The following is a 20,933-nucleotide window of genomic DNA, read 5'->3' as shown; positions in this document are numbered from 1 at the left end:
CAATGTTAGACTACTAATCAAGAGGTAAGAAAGGATGTCATGCTTACCTCTTTTAATTCAACATTTTACTAGAGATACTAAATGGTGCCATAGGCAAGAAAAAACAATTATGTCTTAAGGAGACAGGTTTTTACTATGTGACAAGGCTGGCCTTGGACTTATTATGTAGCCCAGACTGACCTCAAACTCACCATTCTCCTTCAGCCTCCCACGGGTCGGATTGCAGTCATACTCTGCCATCCCTGGTTCCCAGAAATTCTGTGGAGGAGGCATAAACATCAGAAAGGAAGAAAAAATGTTGTCTATAGATTGATTATGTAGGCAATCCTCAGGTAGCTAAAAAAAAGTCTACTACAAATAATATGTAATTTATAGACCTGGCAGGATATAAGGGCAAGAGTATATTTATTTCTGTATATTAGCACAAACAATTATAAAATGAAGTTTTAAACAATCCATGTATACTGGCATTATTAACATAAAATGCTTATGGTTATAGTAAATACAAATGTGCATGGCCTTTTGTTTGGAACAATAAAAATTTTGAAAAAAAAAGTAAAAATATCCAAATTAATTAAGAAATCTAGCAAGCTAATTAGTTGAAATATACCATATTATTAAGATGTTAATCTTTCTAAATATTGACTGTAAAACCAGCAATTTGTCAATCAAAAGTAAAATAATTTTTTGTTAAAAAATTACAAACTGACTCTAAAATTTACATAGAAATGCTAATGGACATAAACCAATGCAAGCAATTTTTAACAAAGAACAAAACTGGAAAAATTTCAAAGTAAAGCTCTTACTTTAAAATCAAAATAAACCAGAGAAGACAGCATTAGCCTAAGCAGATACAGGCAGATCAATAAACCACAAAAATACAAAAATAATTGTGTAGACACAGACCAACACACGTCATCAGTTGACTTTCACCCAAAATAATTCAGTGGGAAAAAGACTATATTTTTATCAAATGCTGCCGAGACCCCTAAATATCTCCACTGGGGAAAAAAAAACTCACAATTATTGCTCCACATTAAAAATAATTTGAGGTAGATCAGAAAATTAAGCCTGAAAATTAAACATAAAATTTATAGAAGAAAACAGAGAACATTTTAACAAGCTTGGAATAAATATTTCTTAAGATACAAAAGCACTAATCACTTAAAAATGGATACATTATACTGTGTTAAAATTAAAATTCTAAGCTCTGAAAATCACAGCTATAGGCAACGGTATGGCAAACCACAGATTTGGGGAAAGAGTCTCAGTGTTCATATTTAACAAATTACTTTTGTTTGGAATATATAAAGAGCTTTTACAATCAAGAACAATTAAAATGCAATTAAATATTAGTAAAAAAAAAGCCATAACAAATCCCTCTTTCCAAAGCATAAATAAATATTTCTTCTTTATAAGACATCATCCTGTTAGTTAGTTATCACTAACTTTTGTATATGTTTGACTATCAAATGTATGCTGACATGGATTGAATTATTCCCCAAAAACAAGATATGTGATACCCTCTACCCAAGTACTTCAGAATGTGGCCTTTGAAAAACAGAATAGTTGCAGATGTAGTTAGTTAAGATGAGGTCATGCTAGACAAGAGGGAGTCCAAGCCAATAAGACTGGTGTTCTTGTAAGAAGATAGCCATGCTCACTTTGGTGGTACATATACTACAATTAAAATGATACAGAGAAGATTAGCATGGCGCCTGAACTAGGAAGGCACACAAACTCATGTAGCATTCCATATTTTATACACTGAGGGCCAAAGAGAAGAAAGCCATATTATGCTAAAGACACATACAGGGAATACCATGTAACAATGACACAGATTGTAGTTATGCTGCTAAAAATTAAGGAATGCAAAAGATTTCCAGAAACACACTAGAAACCAGGAAGAAGTGAAGAAGGATTGATTCCTCAGCAGATTTCATGGGCAGAATGGCCCTGCCACCCTCTTACTTCAGAGTCCTATGTTTTTATTGTTGTAAGCCTCTCAGTTTATAGCACTTTGTTTTGGCAGCTCTAGAAAACTAACATATATACCATGAGTAAATCTTGCCTTAATCCTGAGAATATGGGTATTCAAGGATTCCAACCTGTATTATATTGATAGTAATAACTATTAATAGGTATTGCAATGATGGCGGACATGCCATTCTACTTAATTTTTTCAAGGTAGTTGCTTTCTTTACACAAGAGTATTGTAAGTTTTCCTAATTTTAGTCTCTAGAAATGCACTATCTAACATGGTCGCCATTTTGCCACTTATCCCTGTTTAGCACTAAAAATGTGCTAGTCCAACATCAGCCATGGTGTCAATGTAAAATACAGACTGGATTTTGAATATAAAAAGAAAATGTAAATAGACCATAAATTTTTATATGGATTGCATTTTGAAATAATAATATTTTGATATGTTAGATTCATTGACATACTTTATCATAATGACTAATATTGCTCCTAGAAAAACTTAAATTACGTATGTAGCTGATATATTTTTACTGGGCAGTGCTTCTCTACACCAAAGAAAGGAACATAGGATGATATCGTTCAAAAAAACTCTTAAAAGGAAATGAAGAAACTGATTTTAGAGCCCATGATACTGTTTCCCAAGGATACATAAAATTGGGTTATTTGTGCCACTTTTGTCCACAACCTCAACATCTGACAAATGAGTTCCATTGTTTAATTTTAAATGTAATTTTACTTCCTTAACATTCCACCTAATATCAATGTGTTGTCTCTACTTGTGGTGTTGCTGTGCAAATATCTGGTTATATGTATAGTGTGGACGTGTGCACATACAAAAAGCCAGGCCTCTCTGTAGGCTTCTATATTCAGAATTGCTTGACATTTTAAAAAACAACACAGGTCAAATCTTTTAGTTTACGTAATATTCCCAGTGAAGTCAGGGCAGAATTCCTTAATTAAATACATAAATATTTCTATAGAAAAATGTATGTTATATTATATAATTAAAGATCATAAATGTCCCCTCGTCAATTTGGGATGAGATTTTTTTCAAACTTGAAAACATTTTTGGGTTTTATCAGCATAAAAGGATAGTCAGCCAATGAAAAGTCAAATTTCCTTCAGAATATTATTTAGACACGGTAGATATTTACTTTTCACTTTTCTATTTGGTTTTTATGAAATCATAAGTTTTGATCATACTTGAACTTTAAAAATGTTTCCTGTTTTGTCTCTTAGCATACCAATAGTTAGAAAAAGCAGAAATTTAGGGGTTTTTTTTGTTATTTGGGGAAGAGCCTAGCTTTGCAAAACCAAATTTTCCCATTCTTTAAAGAGTTTATTTTCCAAATGCCAAGATTTTAAGGCCAGATAGATTTTCAAAAGTTTTATTTGAACCATCCATCTTTGCATATTTTAATTGCTTAGAATGCTTTTCAGTTAGCATACTTTTTTGGCACTGTACATTCTTGTGATGGTGGTGTTCTGAACTTCTGACCACTGAATGGAGTCAGCTATTTGGAAAATCTACTTAGGATCTGTTTTCACAACGTGGAACTTATTTCACACCACCTTTCTGTTCAGGTTTGCATCGAAGCTTTCCTCCCCTTGGGCACGAGTAACAGTGTTATGACACTGGCTTCAATAAGCAACTTTTTATGGTGTCTAATCATGTGCAAATGTGTTAAAATTGGTAGTTTTTAGCAAACAGTTATGGAACATATTACCGTAAGGCATTTGTTCATGGCGTGACAATGATTGGCCTTTGGCCACTTAAATGTTTTATTTAATAATGTGGGAATTTCAGTGTGTTTTCCTTTCATTATTTTTAACTTGAAAACAGAAACAGAAAGCCCCTTCTTTAAAGTTAAAACTTTATGGCCTACAGTCTGTCAAAAGCAATATAAGTATCTAGATTTTGGTGTGGGGTTTTTTGCAAGATGTTAATTTAATATGCTGGAATATTTCATGCATGCTTTTTATATTTTGTATGCTTGAAACTATCTCTACAGTGACCACCCAGGAATAATAGACTTATTTTCGAGATTGCATTTCAAGGAACAAAAAACCTTGTCCAAATAATAGCGCAAATATTCAATTCCAGCTGGTATAGTTCCTCCTAATACAGTGCTTGAAATGCCAAATAACCAATATTTTAAAGTCAAGCTCTGATTTTTCATAAACTGCACTTAAGTAAGATGAATTTTCAAATAATTGCTGAAACTATTGTTTTGAAATCAATAATTTTTCACCAAAATGGACTAGTATAATATTCTATAGATGGCTGTAGGACAGACCACTATATATTTTAATGTATCCTGAAATCAGAGAATAAAAGTATTCATTATTTCCAACATAGCACTGTACTGTCACTTAATATATATAAATACATCTCTCACACTGACTTCAAGGACTTTTTTCATAAGACTTGTAAGTTTAAAATTAGCTTCAGCTCTTACTTTTAAAATTAAATAACAAGTAAACATGGAAAGCCAAGTTTAAATTTTAATATGCACAATTAGCCTTAGTTTCAAGTTTTGAGAGCTCTATTAAAAAAAAAAGCCTTCTTATGTACAATTTATACCCAGCATAAGTTTGCTGAAGTAGTCTGCAAATTCATTTATGGAATTCAAGCCATCAAACCAAAAGAAATAAATGGAACAGGAAACATTTATATGGAGGCTATTTGGTTTCAGGACTGAAGTACTTAGAGGTCTTGATCCAATTAAGTGTGTATGTGTATATGTGCGTGTCTAAGGAGAGAAGATGACAAGATGTGTTGTGATTTTTAGTCTGGAGAAGCTGAACACGTCCAGAACTTCACATGCAGATCAGCTGTTAGTAGCTTGGTAGGCACCATTTAACATTCTTGACAGTGACCCATTAATACTGAGTCCATGTGACTCTCTAATAATCCCTGTAGACATACAATGTCTGAAGGACAGAGGAATTGCTTAGCATTTTCTATAAGTAACTACTCCAAAGCTTTAGTCTCCATATAGAGAACTGCATGCTAATATGATATGGCTGTCTTCACTAAATCTAAAATGCAAAATATCAAAACCAACTTAGCAGACACATTCTGAGGAATAGCCTAAACATTCGAGCCCACAGTAATTTTTAAATTAGACTTTGCAGAAATTTCCTCCTGTTGATGCTTTTGCTAGGAATATTTTAAATATTATGAAACATTTTACTTAAATTAGGCCAAATTCTGAAATTTATGTGCTGATGATTTTTGGGTATACATTTTCTTACTCAATAAATTATTTCTATTACAAAGTAATGTGTACTTATTTTAGAAAATTTAGAATATATAGAAAAACACAAAGAAGAAATAAGTTCCTTATAATTCTATCACCCAGAATAAGCAATGATAATGTTTTGATACGCTAAAATATAAAACTTGTGTAAATATAAAACACAATTATTTTGTATTGTGTATTTGATAATATACTAACATGTAATATATTGTGTGTATATATGCATGTAAGTGTGTGTATAAATATATGTATAAGAGCTCCTACACATAACAGGCTTAATGAGCTTTTAATGTGATCTACACTTTTTGGTTCTTAGGACTCCCTAATTCTTACTTGGTATGGTTTGGATGTATTTCCCCCAAAAGAGGTGTTGGAAACTTAATCCCTATTGCTACAGGTAGGACCTTTAAGAGGTGATTAGGCTATGAGGGCTCTACCCTTATGAATGGATTAATGCCATTACGGTGGTAGTGAGTTGGGAGTACGTTTCTTATAAAAATAAAACCCTCTCCCTTTTCTCTCTCTCTCTTTCTCTCTCTTCCGTACACACACACATACACACACACACACACACACACACACACACACACACACTCACTCTTTCTCATCTGTTTGTCCTTTCACCAACTGATGACATAGAAAAAGGCTTCACTACATTCCATCCCTTGATCTTCTACTTCCCAGACTCCAGAACTGTGAGTTACTAATTTCTGTTCATTATGAATTAGATAGTCTGTGGCATTCTATTTCAGAAGCACAAAATGGACAAAGACACTAGTTGTATTGCTGCTCTGATCAAGAGTATCACCCATCTTTATAGGTAGTATGGTAGTCTTGCCATCTTTAAGACCAACCTGTAAGCTTCAATGATCCCAGGAATAGGAAATGTCCTGCTAGAGAGGAAGACAGGTTGTAAAGCCCACCTCACCACTTCTTCTTCTGGCCTAGAATGGTGTGGAAAGAATAACTGAAGAGGTAAAAGGAATTTGGGGGGTAATGGCATTTTATTCCCATCCCAGTTAGACTAGTATTGAAGGAAGTGCCATTAAACCTTCCAAATATGTATGTGGCACATTTAAGAACATTGGAGCTAGCCTGTAATTCCCTATGCAATTATAGGGACTAGGTGCAAGCTACTAGGAGAAACTCACCTCCAGTTTGGCTCCAAAACCAAGAAGGTAAGTAATTAGTAAGTAGCATGGAGTTGGTAGAAGGAGGTGATCCTAACATAGGACTTCTGGCTTCCCATGACTTTGGAAGGCTAACAGAATACAGCTATTCCAGTGAGCTTCCCTGAAGGACACAGAATTGTTATCTTGTCTGTGGGACCAACAGAGGCAATGGATATGAACAAACAGGTCACAGTAATCAGGGAAAAAATTATTGAGTAATTTATTGAAACCAGATGTGAGTGACCAGTGTCATGAAGTTCAATGATTGGTACGAGCAGGAGGTCCTAAGAGAGAAGGGATTAGTCCCTCTTTATCATTAGAACAAGGACCAAATGTACTGAGCTAGCTGTGCTCCCATGGCTCATGCCTATGTGCCTATAATACCAGGTACTCAGGATGCAGAAATAAAGAGGATGGTTAGAGGTCAGCCAAAGCAAAATAAATAAATAAATAAATAAATAAATAAATAAATAAATAAAGGGGGGTGTGGGAGGAAAAATACTCAATGCAAAAAAGGTCTGATGGTGTAGTTTTAGTGACAGAGAGCCTGCCCAGCAAGCATGAGACCCTGAGTTCAAACTCCAGTACCACTCCCCCCCCACCAAAAAGAACCTAAACAACTCAGCTGCAGAAATTCACACAAATCAAAGGCCAGTATGAGACCATGAGGACTTTCCCCTCAATAACCAGAAAATCATATAAATCTCCTACCCACTCAGTAGTCACCCAGAGAAAATCAGGAGATACGGGCATGGGAAAGAGTATAAGGACATTCCAAATGTTAAGCATTTACCCAAAAGACATTAGATCCTTTGGATGGGGGCCACTAATTTGGAAAAAATGAAATACTGCTATTGGCAATTTAACTTATCCCTCTCTGTCTGACCCCTCAGCTCAAAAGCAGAAAGAAATACTGCGGACAACAGACCAGTTATAGATAGAGAATAAAATCATTTCCCATCTGTGGTGCAGAGTATAAATATGTAACCCTACAGCATGTATTTGCATTTCTTAGTCATCTGTGTGTGTATGATAGAAACTAATATAACTTACTATTTTAATTTATAAAATCCCACAAGCTTTCCACATTAATAGCTTTTGTGTTTGTAAGTAGTATACTAAATGCACCACAACTTATTTCATGAATCTTCTTTTATTATATGTTTAAATTATTTGTCTTTGTTTTGTAGATGTACCTGTTTTTAAATCAGCCTTTTTCAAAAGCAAAATTAAGTGGAGGTGTGTCAACAATGTGAAAGCCCTCAGTACTTAAAATAATGATTACTATTTTAACATTGTGATATAAATACAAATTTCCACAGGGCCCCACCATTACATTGTCCTCCAAGTGCTTGCCCAGGAATAACTTAAATGAAAACATCCTCTCAGAACTTTAGAAAGTAGACACATTGGACAGGGTCCAGCACCGACATGGATTATTGTCTACTTCATCATGCCCGTAGAAGCCTTGCTGCACTAGAGACATATTTTAGCAATAAAGAGCCATCTAGGAAGATGAAAGTAAGATGCTGGTCTTTATTTCAAAAAATAGCAGTAGTAGTGAAAGACTAGGAGTTTTGTGTAAAGACAAAAGCAGATTCACTATCAGTGCCTGAGAGAAAAATTAGGACAATTAGTAGATTAAGCTTCTAATAGCTAAAATAAGGAGGAAATTGATAATTGAAGGAAAACTTATTTGTACATCCACAAATTCGATGCTTCATTTAGAAAGTGGAGATGGCTTTTGTATGCTCTTTCTCTTTTTTTCTTTTACTACTTTGTGTTTCAACTGTCCTAATTTATCTAGAGATAGTGAATGGCTGTGGGAGAAGCATTTCTTTGATTTATGCACTTTAATTCTCATTAAAGCAAGTGTAAGTTGGGTTATGGCACATTGCTCTGAAAGCAGTTGGGATGGTGAGGGACAATGAGAGAGTGTGCAAAAGAAACAACTGGTTCATATTCTGGGAACACTGCCAGCATTTGATTCAAAAACCAGAACAAGTGCTGGCTGTCAGCTGAATCTGTGCTTAAAATAAAAGAAGGCCCCTAAGAGCCCAGATTAACAGAAAGAAGGAACAATCTAATGCTGAAATCTTAGTACAAGGAGTTGAAAATGGTGGGTGCCATCTCTACGCTTTTTGAGGCTTTAAATATGGCTGCATATAATTTAGCTGATAAAATATCATTCTCACACCCCAAGTGTCCTACAAAATATTTACGTGTTTGTGAAAACAATGAATTTATGAAAAACCTAAAAGCATTATCAGTGCAATTGCAATAAAATGTGTAAAACAAGTTCAGAAATGGTGACAAGTCATGTCATATTTCCTTCTTTGTGTAGGAAATTGATGAATGACAGATGGCCAGCAACAATTTTACTAGAATTAATTCTGATGTTTGAGATTTGAAGACAAAAACTGAGATCCTGTTCTCTTATTTGCTATGCTAGTTAACTTTACTGTAATCTAGTCTGTTAAGACAATCTTTAATTCACACCAGCTAAATTAATTTTACATAGCAAGTGTATACCATTGAGATGACCATAAGCAAATTATTACACGAACACAGGCTTAAGTGAACATACCTCTGACCTTATGTTATCAGATTATTTGGGGTAGCTAGGTATATATACTTGGAAATGTGCATTTCTTTTAAAATATTATGTAAATTGAATTCTCTGACTGAGATGGTCTCCCCTACTTAATCTCAGCTGGTAAAGTTTTACTGTAGCAACTATCCTGCGTTATTTGATTTCACAGGCCTCAAGGAGTACAAGGAGTGGAAATCACCTTGAGCCCTTTATTACCAAGAAAGCAAGGAGAAGAGCCAACGCAACTTATGCTTTAGGGAATAGTCAATGATTCAATGATTCAAACTATTTTGTGGGTGGGGGAATTACCACATGATTCAGCCATCACAAAGTTGACCATGATGCAGAATTGCTTTGTACTGTTCTGCTTTAAATAAATACAGATAATTAAATAAACCTTTGCAGCAGTAGAATAAAGCATAAATCCAAACTTTACCCAGCCGAAGGCTGCCTTGGCCACTAGCCAGAAGCCCGAGGGCCAGGGCTAATTTGCATAAAATTGAACAGATTGCTGCAGCTGCCGTCCTTATTAATACCAAAGGGTAATCACAATCAGGAGACATTCCACCCGCTGCAGAGCCACCTCCTGCATAGTGCCACCCATTGCTTTGTGGGACCGACCATTGCTGATACGTGATCCTGCTTTAAAGAGAAAGACTATTTAAAAAAAAAAACAAAAAACAACTTTTCCAATTTGCTAAAAAAATACAAAAAAACCCAAAAAACTCCAGCCCTTTCACTTAACAGACTCACCAAATATCATGTTCCTATCACTATAAAACATAACAGATATTTATGTCCTGCTCATTACTGGGGTAAAATCAGTGTGAGGAAATTAGTGAAACTGTTGGTTTTAAACTTTTTGAAAGGAATTATGGTGAACTTTTCATAGCTTAATTTTTTGTACGTCTGCAAAATATTATTTATGATACAGTTACTGCTACCAGTTGCTGATGATGTCACACTTGGCTTTTTTTACATTCTGTCACCCTGATTTCAACTCCAGGAAACTACACAGCAGTGAAATGCAGAAAGATGTCAAAAAGCATGTGCTATGACTTATCACGCCTGAAACATGCCGAGAACACAGCACTATGTAATGCTTGATAGAGTGGTTTTGCATAAGGATATCAACAGCTCTCTCTTTGTCAGTAGTGCTAAACGAGTTGGAAGATTGCTGTTCTACAGTTTCTCAGTCAGAAGGGCTGTCAGCAGCTTCACAAAGGCCATCTGGGGAAAACAAACTCTTGGCCCACATGAAGATGATGTAACATACAAGGAGCCCTGGCAAGGACGGAGTGGATTATATTAAAAACCTATCATATTTGTTAGCTAACTGTGGATGACAGCATTGGAGTGTACAATGAAAAGCTTTTATGATGCTCTGAAAATCCTGAGTTTGCCACTCGGGAATACATCTTGAGCTCATCTATTGGTCTGGAACACAGTGGAAGTAGACTGTTGTTCTTTTCTGGTCATGTTCCATGCTTTAATATATTAAAAGAAACTCTAAATACCCACTTAGCACCAAATTTTGAAGGTAGGGTTTAAGGTTTGGCATATGCCTGTTTCCCATCTCTATTATTTAAGCACACTGGACTGTGGATTATTTATACTCATCCAATATAAATGTAGCTGCAGCTACATTCTAATCACCACATCAAGTATTAGGGATTTGTTTTTCAGCTGTACTAGGACACATCATTAAAATATAATATATAATCCACATTCTATTGGACAGAAATAAAACATATCTTTTTCTTGTCACTCAGCATCATTTATTACTCTTTTCTCTTTTTCAGTTGCCATCCATGTGTGGTTCCTAAATGCACGAGAAGTCCTAAATTTTACTCTTTTATTTTGCATGCATGTTTTTATTTCACTGTTGGGATTTCCTTATGAATAGTTATTGAAAAATCTCTAACGTAGGATGATCTCCTGAGCTTCAAAAACTTTAAATTCCAGTGATATCTCTGTTTTCTAAATTTTTGCCTTAATGCTCCACATTTAAACATGTATGTTACCCTAGTCCTTGCTCTAAATAAAAGCATAGCCAAAAGCTACAAATACCCCATCTTCACTCAGAGTTGTTGCCAGAAAACGTGCTCAGACTTCTCTGTGATGCTCTTCTCACTTGGTTACATCTCTCTCTTGCTTGTGTCCTCTTTGAGACTGAATTCTTTGAGCTCATCAGCTTTAACTTCACAACTTTCTGAAGACTGTGAATCACCCTAGAACTCCTGTTTGCCCCTCCCCTGGTGCCTGGGGTAGGGTAGCACATTGTAGTTTTAACTCTAATGGGATGGCTTCTGGCACAACCACTTACATCTCACTTACCAAAAGAAAGCCTTCCAAGATGCCTAAAGACAAACAACACTGTTCTGTCTCTTCACTTTGGTACTTGCTCCTTCCTAGTCTATTACTTTCTTCCCTTGTCTGTATGTCAAAATTCACTAAATGGATGTTATTCAATGAAATCCTTATGAATTTCTTCCTGATTTTATAATTAATCACTCTCTTTTGTGCTAAGTTTAGAGCTACATATCTGTAGGAGACTGTTCTGAAAGTTACTTGGTCTGCACCTCATTTTACAAGTGAGGGATCATTCTGGAAAGACTGAGTTTTGAGATCAGACAACTGATAGTTTATTCCACTAAGATCATTTATCAGATAATATTTTTATGGTAAAACTAAATAACTGTAAAGTTGAAATTCATGATAGCATCAGTGCCTACATTTCACTGACTCATGTGTCAGGGCTTCAAGTCACTTCCTTTCTACAAAGTCTCTACTTATTGCTGAGAGTTTGTGGCAGGGTATCTGTGTGCCCCATAATACATCCACATCTTCACACTTTCCTGTTCTTCCACTCAGTTTCTGCATTGAACGTGGCATGGTGGTTTGCTAATTAGGCCTGTAGTAAATTTTCTCTATGAGAACCATGTCCAGAACTTCCCTACTATATGTACCTACCTGCCTTTGGTTCACAGAAAACACACAGTAGTATGAAGTATTCCAACACGAAAAAGAAGAGTGGAAGAAACTTCTAGCTGTGCCCAGACAGCATTACTGTATCAAAACTTCCCAGATCTTCCAGGAATATATTTCCTTTAACTTCTTGTATCTCTCAGAAGGACTCCAAATAAATCACTGGTATCAATGGAAAATACAGATGAGCTATTTTCTATTGCTTCATTTTCCTATATTTTCCAGGCATTTATGTATTACTGTTTTTTCTTGTTGTTTTTGTTATTTTTGTAGCTATTATTTTTTAACTTTTATCTCCCTGATAAAAAATAAAGTCCTCAACTCATATCAGCATATCAAACTCACATAGATAATTGCCTGGAACATTGTAGCTGATGATACTTCTGTTGGAGAATGAGTATTTTGCACACTTGTCTCCTGCAGATGAGGTATAGGAATAACCACAAAACTTCCACCCTTTATGCCTTAAGCCACTTCAAACAGTGAAAAGTACATACTTAGGACTCAACATATTTTATTACTTGAATGAAGAATAAATGAAATAAGACTGAAAATTTTAAGAGTAGTTTATTTCAGGTAAATCATTGAATTGTTTCATAGAAATAAAGCAATGTTTTGAGCTAAACAGTTTTGTAAATAACTACACGTGCTACTCCTGCACATATGTTGATTGAGTGGTAGGTGACCGAGGAGGACATTTTCAGTCATCCCAGTCCATTCTATGATTTAATCATGACTGAATAAATCCCAATCCCTCTTATCTACATAAAAGGAATCCTAAATAATAAACATAACATTTGCCCTAGGAGGATATAGTCTCAGTCTGAAACAAATGTAAAATTCATTTCTTTTTAATGCTTCCCTTTCTCTTTTTAGAGTCATTTGTGGTTCTGCATCAAAAATGAAGTATTGGAAATAAATATTTTCCATTTCATGCTTTAAACTTTTTTTTTTAAAAGAAAATCATTTTAAGTGCTTGTTTTGTAGTTTTAATTTTGCACCTGTCTGTCCTGAGACTTCTATGGAGGAAATCAGTAAGTCCTGACAAGGCCCTCTCCTTAGTCTCTTCATTCTCTCTAAATGAGGACAAGAACTTGGTAAGTATTTGTGGCTCACCAAATCTCCATGAATGCTAACATGGGCCTCTGGCTCAAGTCTACATTTCCTTCTATTAAAAAGGTGAACTGCAAAGTAGATTCTGAAAAGTTAATCCTTATAATTTAAGCCCTTATTTGTTCCACATGAACTAACTTCCAGATTGTTACTGAAACAAATTTTCTTTTATTTGTATATTCAAATAAGTATGATTCACTTAAAAAGAAGTCCCACTGAACCACATTTGCATATCCTAATTAGTTTAGCATGTTCATTTTCCATTCACATGTTTTTCAAATAAATGCTTTTGAAGAATAGTAAAACTTAACTAACATCTAAGGCCGCAAGTTCACAAGAAGAAAATAAAAAAGAAAAAGCTGACATACATACTAGCTAAAAAAAGGCAAGAATTTCAATGTGTTCACAGAGGATGTGGATTTGATTCCTGTTTCATTATGGATGCTTGATTTTTGTTTAGTGTGTACCAGGATGTGGGTGGCTTCAAGAACAGCTCTTCTGTATATTTGTATAACCAACACAGGGTGGAAATTGAAGCAGCATTCTAAGACTAATGCATATTAAGGACAAATCAATTTTTGAAGAACAGTTATTTTTTAGTCTAAAATGAGCTAAGGATAGAGAGTGAGGATATATCAGCAAGATCTACTAGGGGAGAAAGCAGTCATTCAAAAAGGAAAGCATCAAATTCCAAAACGTTCTCTCTGAAACATACATGTTATATCTTATGTTAAACACAAGCCATTGATTTTGAAGAAATTTTTCTATATGCTCCATGGCCTGTGACTGGCTTTCAAGAAAAAGGAAACGAAGAGGGAAAAAACTGTCACATGCCAGGTTTCAACTACACAATTAGCTGCTTAAATTCATTTCTAAATTTGTTGAAAACCGACTTGTTCCTACAAATTAAAAGAACACAAAATAGAATAATGTCAGTTATATGTTTTCAGTCCTGTTATTTGGTATCTTGTGACTGAACTACTTAGATTCTTCTGTGAGTGTTCACTAATTTTGTGAACTGATTTTATTTGAACCCAGCCATCCAGCTGATCTTATACCATCTTGCCTTTACTTGGAAGTACAGGAAACAGAAATCTTCAGTCTGGTCCAGGTTAGGGAGAAAACAGGAACCTCCTGTTCAAATAATTCTTTCTACTCACTATGACCGCATCTTTGGATTTGAGTAATTATTTAATACATTTAGATAATTTGAAATAGTGATGTTTCCACAATAGTTGATTTTAGAAAGATCTAGTCATTAGAAATTTGTGTTATATTAACTGTCATTTAAAAGACAGGAACAAAAATGTTATTACATGAATTCCACAAGGCTGTTGTGTATTGGAGTATTTTATTGTTCTACTGATTGTTTTAAAATGAAAATGTCATCAACAAATGGAGTAAGCAAATGATGTTTGGGATTAAAAGATGCAGACTATATATCATATAGTACCTGAGTATTAGGGATTAAAAACTATAAGTTACAAAGCCCCAGAGAGCAAGTCTACTAAATAGTAAGAATACTCTCCTTCTTGGGAAAGGAAGAGGATGTTTTGAGGCTGGGAGAGACTCACTTTTCCAATAAAATGAGGATGAATAGGCTAAATCCAAAACTACTAAAGAATAACTAGAATTACAAATTCATAAATAAACCATATAGTACAAATGTAGTGAAACTTATTTCTTTATTGTTGTGAATCAAACTTACTTATTGCTTATATAAGCAATTTTTGCCTTGTTTATACAAGTCCACCCTCATGTTTTATGCCCCAAGTTGCTAAAGAAGAAAAAAAATTGATACCCAGAACTATAACAAAAGCATGAGTTTTAGTGTGGAATGGATGACACATGTTCAACATGGTGTCACAGCAGCAGATTTCTTCTTTTATTTGCATTTCCTAGAACATTCAAAAGAATGTTGAAAAAAATCTGTGAGTTAGCTAAGCGGGCACAAATAGAAGGGTATCTGTGCTCCAGCTGAAAAAAGTAAAATTGGTGTCATGTTGGAGATCATTTCCAACTCTGTTGCTTTCTTGTGTGAGAAATGAATTCAAGGTGCTTGGCAGTTCTTGTCAACAATACGTCGAGGTGGTGATTGTGCGATGCTATGGCAGCCTTTAAACAGAAACACCAGAACCTGTGAAGTATGTGTCTGTGATTAGTACCTGATGCTGTGCGTGATGGATGCCCAAGCTCATGCTTTTAATGGAATATCTTCTTTATTAAAAAGGAGCAGTGCTGGCTTGTTAATCACATTAATGTCATAAAGGTCACATGGCTACAATCAATTCTTGAGCATGAAAATGTTTGTTTCTTCCCTTTCCAGATCCATCAACACACACACATGAAATGTCACTTTTGCCTAACCAGACATCAACTTTCACAACAAACATAAATAGTGTATACACATTGAAACCCATAACAGAACTGCTTACAGTTCCTTTATTCAAAATAACAAGATGGATGCCCCTTCACTCCCAAAACTAGAATCATTATAGAAAGATTATAAATTTTAAGAAGACAAACTATAATCTCTAATAATAGCTTTCCTTTAATTTATTTTCCAAATGAATACCAGATGCACCCTCCCAATTCCGTTCCCAAATGCACATACCCTAATTGCACAGTGGTAGTTTTAGGAACATGTTCTTCTGTTCTAAAGAGAGCTTGCCTAGTTAGGAGCTCTTACCTGATTGGCAGTTGTGACTAGCTTTCTCAATAAATCATGTAGCACTGAGAAAAGGTTATGTTGCATAGTAATGTTGCACTGGTCACTTTTTCATTTGTGGAAAAAAATAACTGATGTGTAAAACTGAATTTGGAAATTCAAGGAAAACACTGATTTCTTTTTTTTTTTCATTTTTCTTTTATTATTCATATGTGCATACAAGGCTTGGTTCATTTCTCCCCCCTGCCCCCGCCCCCTCCCTTACCACCCACTCCGCCCCCTCCCGCTCCCCCCCTCAATACCCAGCAGAAACTATTTTGCCCTTATCTCTAATTTTGTTGTAGAGAGAGAGTATAAGCAATAATAGGAAGGAACAAGGGGTTTTGCTGGTTGAGATAAGGATAGCTATACAGGGCATTGATTCTGATCAAAGTTTTGAACTATGTATTTCTGTGTGTGTGAGTATTCTGCAGAGTTTTTTATATATTATAGTTAGCATTTACTAATTTATAGTATTTATGCAAAGACCAATAAAAAAAGGAAGAGTATGAAAGTCAAGATATTAAAAAGGCAGATTCATTTAGTTGAAGACAGTACTTGTATTCATATCAATGATGCACTATACTAAGCTCTGGTGGACACAAAAATTCAACAAATAAAAAGCAAGCATAACTATCGTCAAGGAACTTGCTATCTATTATTAGATGCAAGCATGTAGAAATAGATTTTAGAAGTCATCTTTCAAGGAGTCTTTGGGAGCACATGTGGGCTATTTGGAAGTTGATCTCCTTCACCTCCTGCCCTTCTTTTCAAAATAATCTTTATTCACAACAACTAAGCTATGGAAAGAGCCAAGATGCCCCACTACTGATGAATGGATTAAGAAAAATGTGGTATTTAAATACAATGGAATTTTACTCAGCAGTAAAGAATGAAATTTTGTGATTCTCAAGTAAATGGATGGAATTGGAGAACATCATCTTAAGTAAAGCTATCCAGACTCAGAAGGCCAAAAATTGTATATCCTTCCTCATATGTGGATTACAGACCCAAAACATATGCAGCAATACTACAAAACACTGGTCACACTAAGGGGAAGTTATGTATGGGAGGGGTAGGGTGAAAGAAGGAAACTAAGAACTTGAATATGGTTGATACACTTTCTATACAAGAATGACTATAGAAAGCATAACCCAGCTGAAACCACCATAAGAAAAGGACTAAGGTAGAATGAAGAGAATTAGAGGAGAAACCAACTGGCATTATAGTACATACGAACATGGAAATATCACAAGGAAACTCCCATGTAGCTACCTTTATCTCAAACAAGCAAAAATGTCACATTTTTCTTTTATCTTTAACTTTTTTCTTCTACAAAATTGGAGAACAGGTCCTGCCCAAGAGGGGAGGGTTGGCAAATGCAAAAATGAAACTATTCCAGGAATCAGACATGGGATAAAGGAGAGCAATGGAGGTGGTAAATTCAAATATGATATATTTGGACATTGTAAGAACTTCTGTAAATACCACAATGTACCCCCACCCAGCACAACAATAAAGGAAAAAAAAGACAAAAAATAATAATCTTTATTTTAGAAAATGTACCGTGGGCATGTTAGCTCACAGCTGTAATCCCAGCTACTCAGGAGGCAGAGATAGGGGGATCGAGGTTCTATCTTTTCCCAGCCAGGGAAAAATTAGTGAGAATGTACCTCAAAAAGAACCTAAAACAAAAGGACTGGGGGTATGGCTCAGGTGGTACAGTGCTTGAAGCCCTGAGTCCAACCCCCAATAACCAAAAACAAAATGCACACTGGGAAAAAAGAAAGACACTAGCTAAGAAAGTCAATAGTTATTTGGCTATGTTCAATTAGCCAATGTCAATATTTTCATAAATATTATTTTTCCTTTTACTTTCTAAATATGTATGTTTTAATAAAAATGGGCTCATATTGTGTGTACTATTTTGTTTTCTGTTTTATTCACTTAATGGTATATTGTGAACATCTTTCCCAGTCCATGCATAATCTTCTGTATCACTTTTATTGGTTTGTAAAATTATGCTGCATGATGAAATCATAATTCATTTGTCTACTGGAAAAATTTACTAGTTATACCTTTTTACATTTATAAACAACAACCCACTAAAAAAACGAAGCCTTCTTTCCACTTCAGCACTGTAATTCAGAGCTAAATCTGTGTCACTAGAAAATATTCAAAACTTGTGAAAGGCATAACATTCACTTCTGGCTTAATCTTATTTTTCTTCTACTTTAAGTTTTGAGTTTTTTTTTTTTTTTTGGTAGTACTTGAGGTTGAACACAAGGATTCACACTTGCCAGGCACTCTACTAGTCCTTTTTGTGTTGGTCATTTTTGAGATAGTCTGCTTTATGGCCAGACCAGCCTGGACAGTGATCCTCCCATTTGTGCTTCTTCCAGTAGCTGAGATGACAGACGTGTGGCACTGTACCCAGCAGTTGACATGGGGTTGAAATTGGGTTTTGTGAACTTTTTCCCCAGGCTGGCCTTGAACTGCAATCATCTTGATCTCTGTTTCTCAACTATCTAGGATTACAGGCTTGAGCTACTGTGTCCAGCTCAAATTATTTGCTTCTTAATGTTTTTACATGCCTTTATGAGATGTCTTACATACTCTCTGACTCAAAGCAACAAATCAAGACTTAAAATATATGAGGGATTATTAAGTGCAAAATGCATGAAATTGAATCTGTTTTAGGAAGATAATTTTGGCAGGATTGAGGCATGTGGATTAGAAAAAACAGATAGGAAACATTTGGGATGCTAAGGTCATGGTTCAATGAGAGACAATGAATAACTGAAATTAGGTCAGGACAGAGACTTGGGTGGAAGGAATACATTTGAGAAACTTTCAGGAAACATCCTGTATAGGGCTTTCTACTGACCATTTGCATATAGGACATAAGAGAAGGGAAAGGGGAAATTAAGGATATTCAGTTCTTGTCACAGTGATTTGGAAAATATTATAGTCATAGAACAGATAGGAGAAGTCACTGGGGGAAAGAGGGCAGCAAGATGGTGAAGTCATTTTTAGACATGGGAATGTGAGTACATAACAAAAACTTCAGGTAGAGCTAGCCAATGGATGGCTGGACATACAGAGTGATAGGCTAAGAGTGTGGTTAAGGACAAATACAGAGGATTGCGCTTGCAGAAAAGAAGAAACTTATAAACAGGACACTGAAGACATCAGCAGAATTTAAGAGCTGGGAAGACTAAGAGGAGACAGTGAGGAAGTCTGAGAAAAAGTTGTAAATAAAGTAAGCAATGAAAGACATGTCAATTGGAAAAAGTTTCAAAATTAGGATTGTAATGAGTAAGAACCATGTCTTTTTTTTTATTTTTGTATCTCCAGTGTTGATCACAGGGATGGGAAAAATAATAGGAGCTCAAACTATTTGATGAATGTTACTAAAGAAAGAATTAGCACACAAATCAGAGTTCAATGAAAAAAATAATTACAAAGGAAACACTGGTTTTAGCATTAAATGAGTTATTGCGATCCTTTTTGTGGTACTGGCGCTTTTTTTTTTTGATAGTGAACACTCAAGTCTTATTTATTAAGTAATATACACAAACACTACACATATACAAAGTTACAGCATCACAGTTCTCTGGGCTATCCATTAAATGAGCTCCAACCATTCAGCCATTATACTCTATTAGATCATGGCTATCCTGACTTCATAGTTTTAGGTAGATATCTGCAGATATGGCAAGATAAATTTAGCCACTGCTGAAAGCAGAGTTTTCAGGACTACATTAGATGCTAATGACAGACTTGCACAGGCTCATTTAAAAGTGCACAGTAGAGGATAATACCTCATCCAGAAGCTTCAGTTTTGTAATATCAAAGGTTAATAGATTTACAAATTCATATACATGAAATTAATACAGAACAATCTAAGACAGAATGAACTCTTTCTGAGGCATTTAGTTTCTTATAGGCTTCTTCAATGAACCCTGACATGTTCTCCAGCTGGGATGAATTGTAAAAAAGCATCCAAGTTCTTTAGAAGAGCATTCTGGTTTGGAATTAGTATCAAAATTTCTTCCTGAGGTGTGGGGGCTTTGAGAGTTTTCTGAGAGAGTTTTGGAAGATGGAGTAACCATTACTATGTATTTGAAACACCTGTTTCGCCTTCTCTTCCTCTTATTCTACCTCATGTGCTAGAATTTGAATTTTATTCTTTGGGCTCCGAATATTTCCAGTCACCAACTGTGTTTTCTACTATTTTATCCATCTCTTCCTGCAATAATATCAGGAAGAGATTCTTCATAGAAGATTCTTCTTCATAGCTCTGGACTGTGCCTTTTCCGTGTTCAGGAGATTTGACATATTGGTTAAATAGTTCAGTTTTCTGGGAGGGACTTTCAGAGTTTCACACTGTTGTAGCAATCTTTTCTTCAATGAGTTCAGATGGTATTGAATTTGTTCTTTTTTTTCAATACTGTTGCTTAAAATTGTTATTATTACTAGTTCCACCATAGTTTGTAAATGGGCTCTGGTACTCTTTGGAAGAGGTTACCAGGTTTTTCTCTTGTTGTATGTTATCTTTATCTGTTTTAGATTAATATGTTCCAATTTTCCTTCAGAAGACAAATGCTTTGAATGAATTTGTTTTCTTTTTGCTGTGTTTCTAACCCTTTTCTCTGACAACTCCACTTCCTCATCAAAATTTGTGTCTGAATTTCTTTTTAACTGTTGGGACTTTTTCTTGGAAATATTTGCTTTACCAGGCATCTTGATCACTGAAATATTCTTCACCAGTCTCTTAGGAAGCTGAGCTTACAATAATTTGCTCCCAAACAATTGAAATCCTGGAGACCGGCGGTAGATGGGAAGAAAGCTGGGTAGTACTGGTGTTTTGAATTTAGGGTCTCACACATGCTAGGGAGGCACTCTATCAACTTGAATGATGTCCCCAAATTTTTATTGCTTTAGTTATTTTTCCAATAGAATCTTTTTTCTGGGACTGGCCTAGGACCATCATCCTGCCACTCATGCTTCCTGCATAGCTGGGATTACAGGCATGAGCCATCACCCCTGGCTTGTTGGTTGAGAAGAGAGAACATATAGCCATATGGAAGTAACTTCACTGAGGAAAGGGA

General features: G+C 35.3%; 1 non-coding gene and 1 pseudogene across 1 annotated transcript; one reads left to right on the top strand and one right to left on the bottom strand.

The window, feature by feature from the left end:
* The first annotated feature begins 1,658 nt into the window (after nucleotides 1-1,658).
* On the top strand, nucleotides 1,659-1,763 carry LOC141411152 (U6 spliceosomal RNA). Its single transcript, XR_012435993.1, has one exon. It is a non-coding gene; the product is annotated as a U6 spliceosomal RNA (small nuclear RNA).
* A 17,932-nt stretch (nucleotides 1,764-19,695) lies between these two features.
* On the bottom strand, nucleotides 19,696-20,565 carry LOC109678065 (centromere protein Q pseudogene; annotated as a pseudogene).
* Between the last annotated feature and the right edge of the window lie 368 nt (nucleotides 20,566-20,933).

The sequence above is a fragment of the Castor canadensis genome, chromosome 9, assembly GCF_047511655.1.
Source record: "Castor canadensis chromosome 9, mCasCan1.hap1v2, whole genome shotgun sequence".
Classification (NCBI taxonomy): domain Eukaryota; kingdom Metazoa; phylum Chordata; class Mammalia; order Rodentia; family Castoridae; genus Castor; species Castor canadensis.
This window is presented reverse-complemented; position numbering and strand designations above follow the sequence as displayed.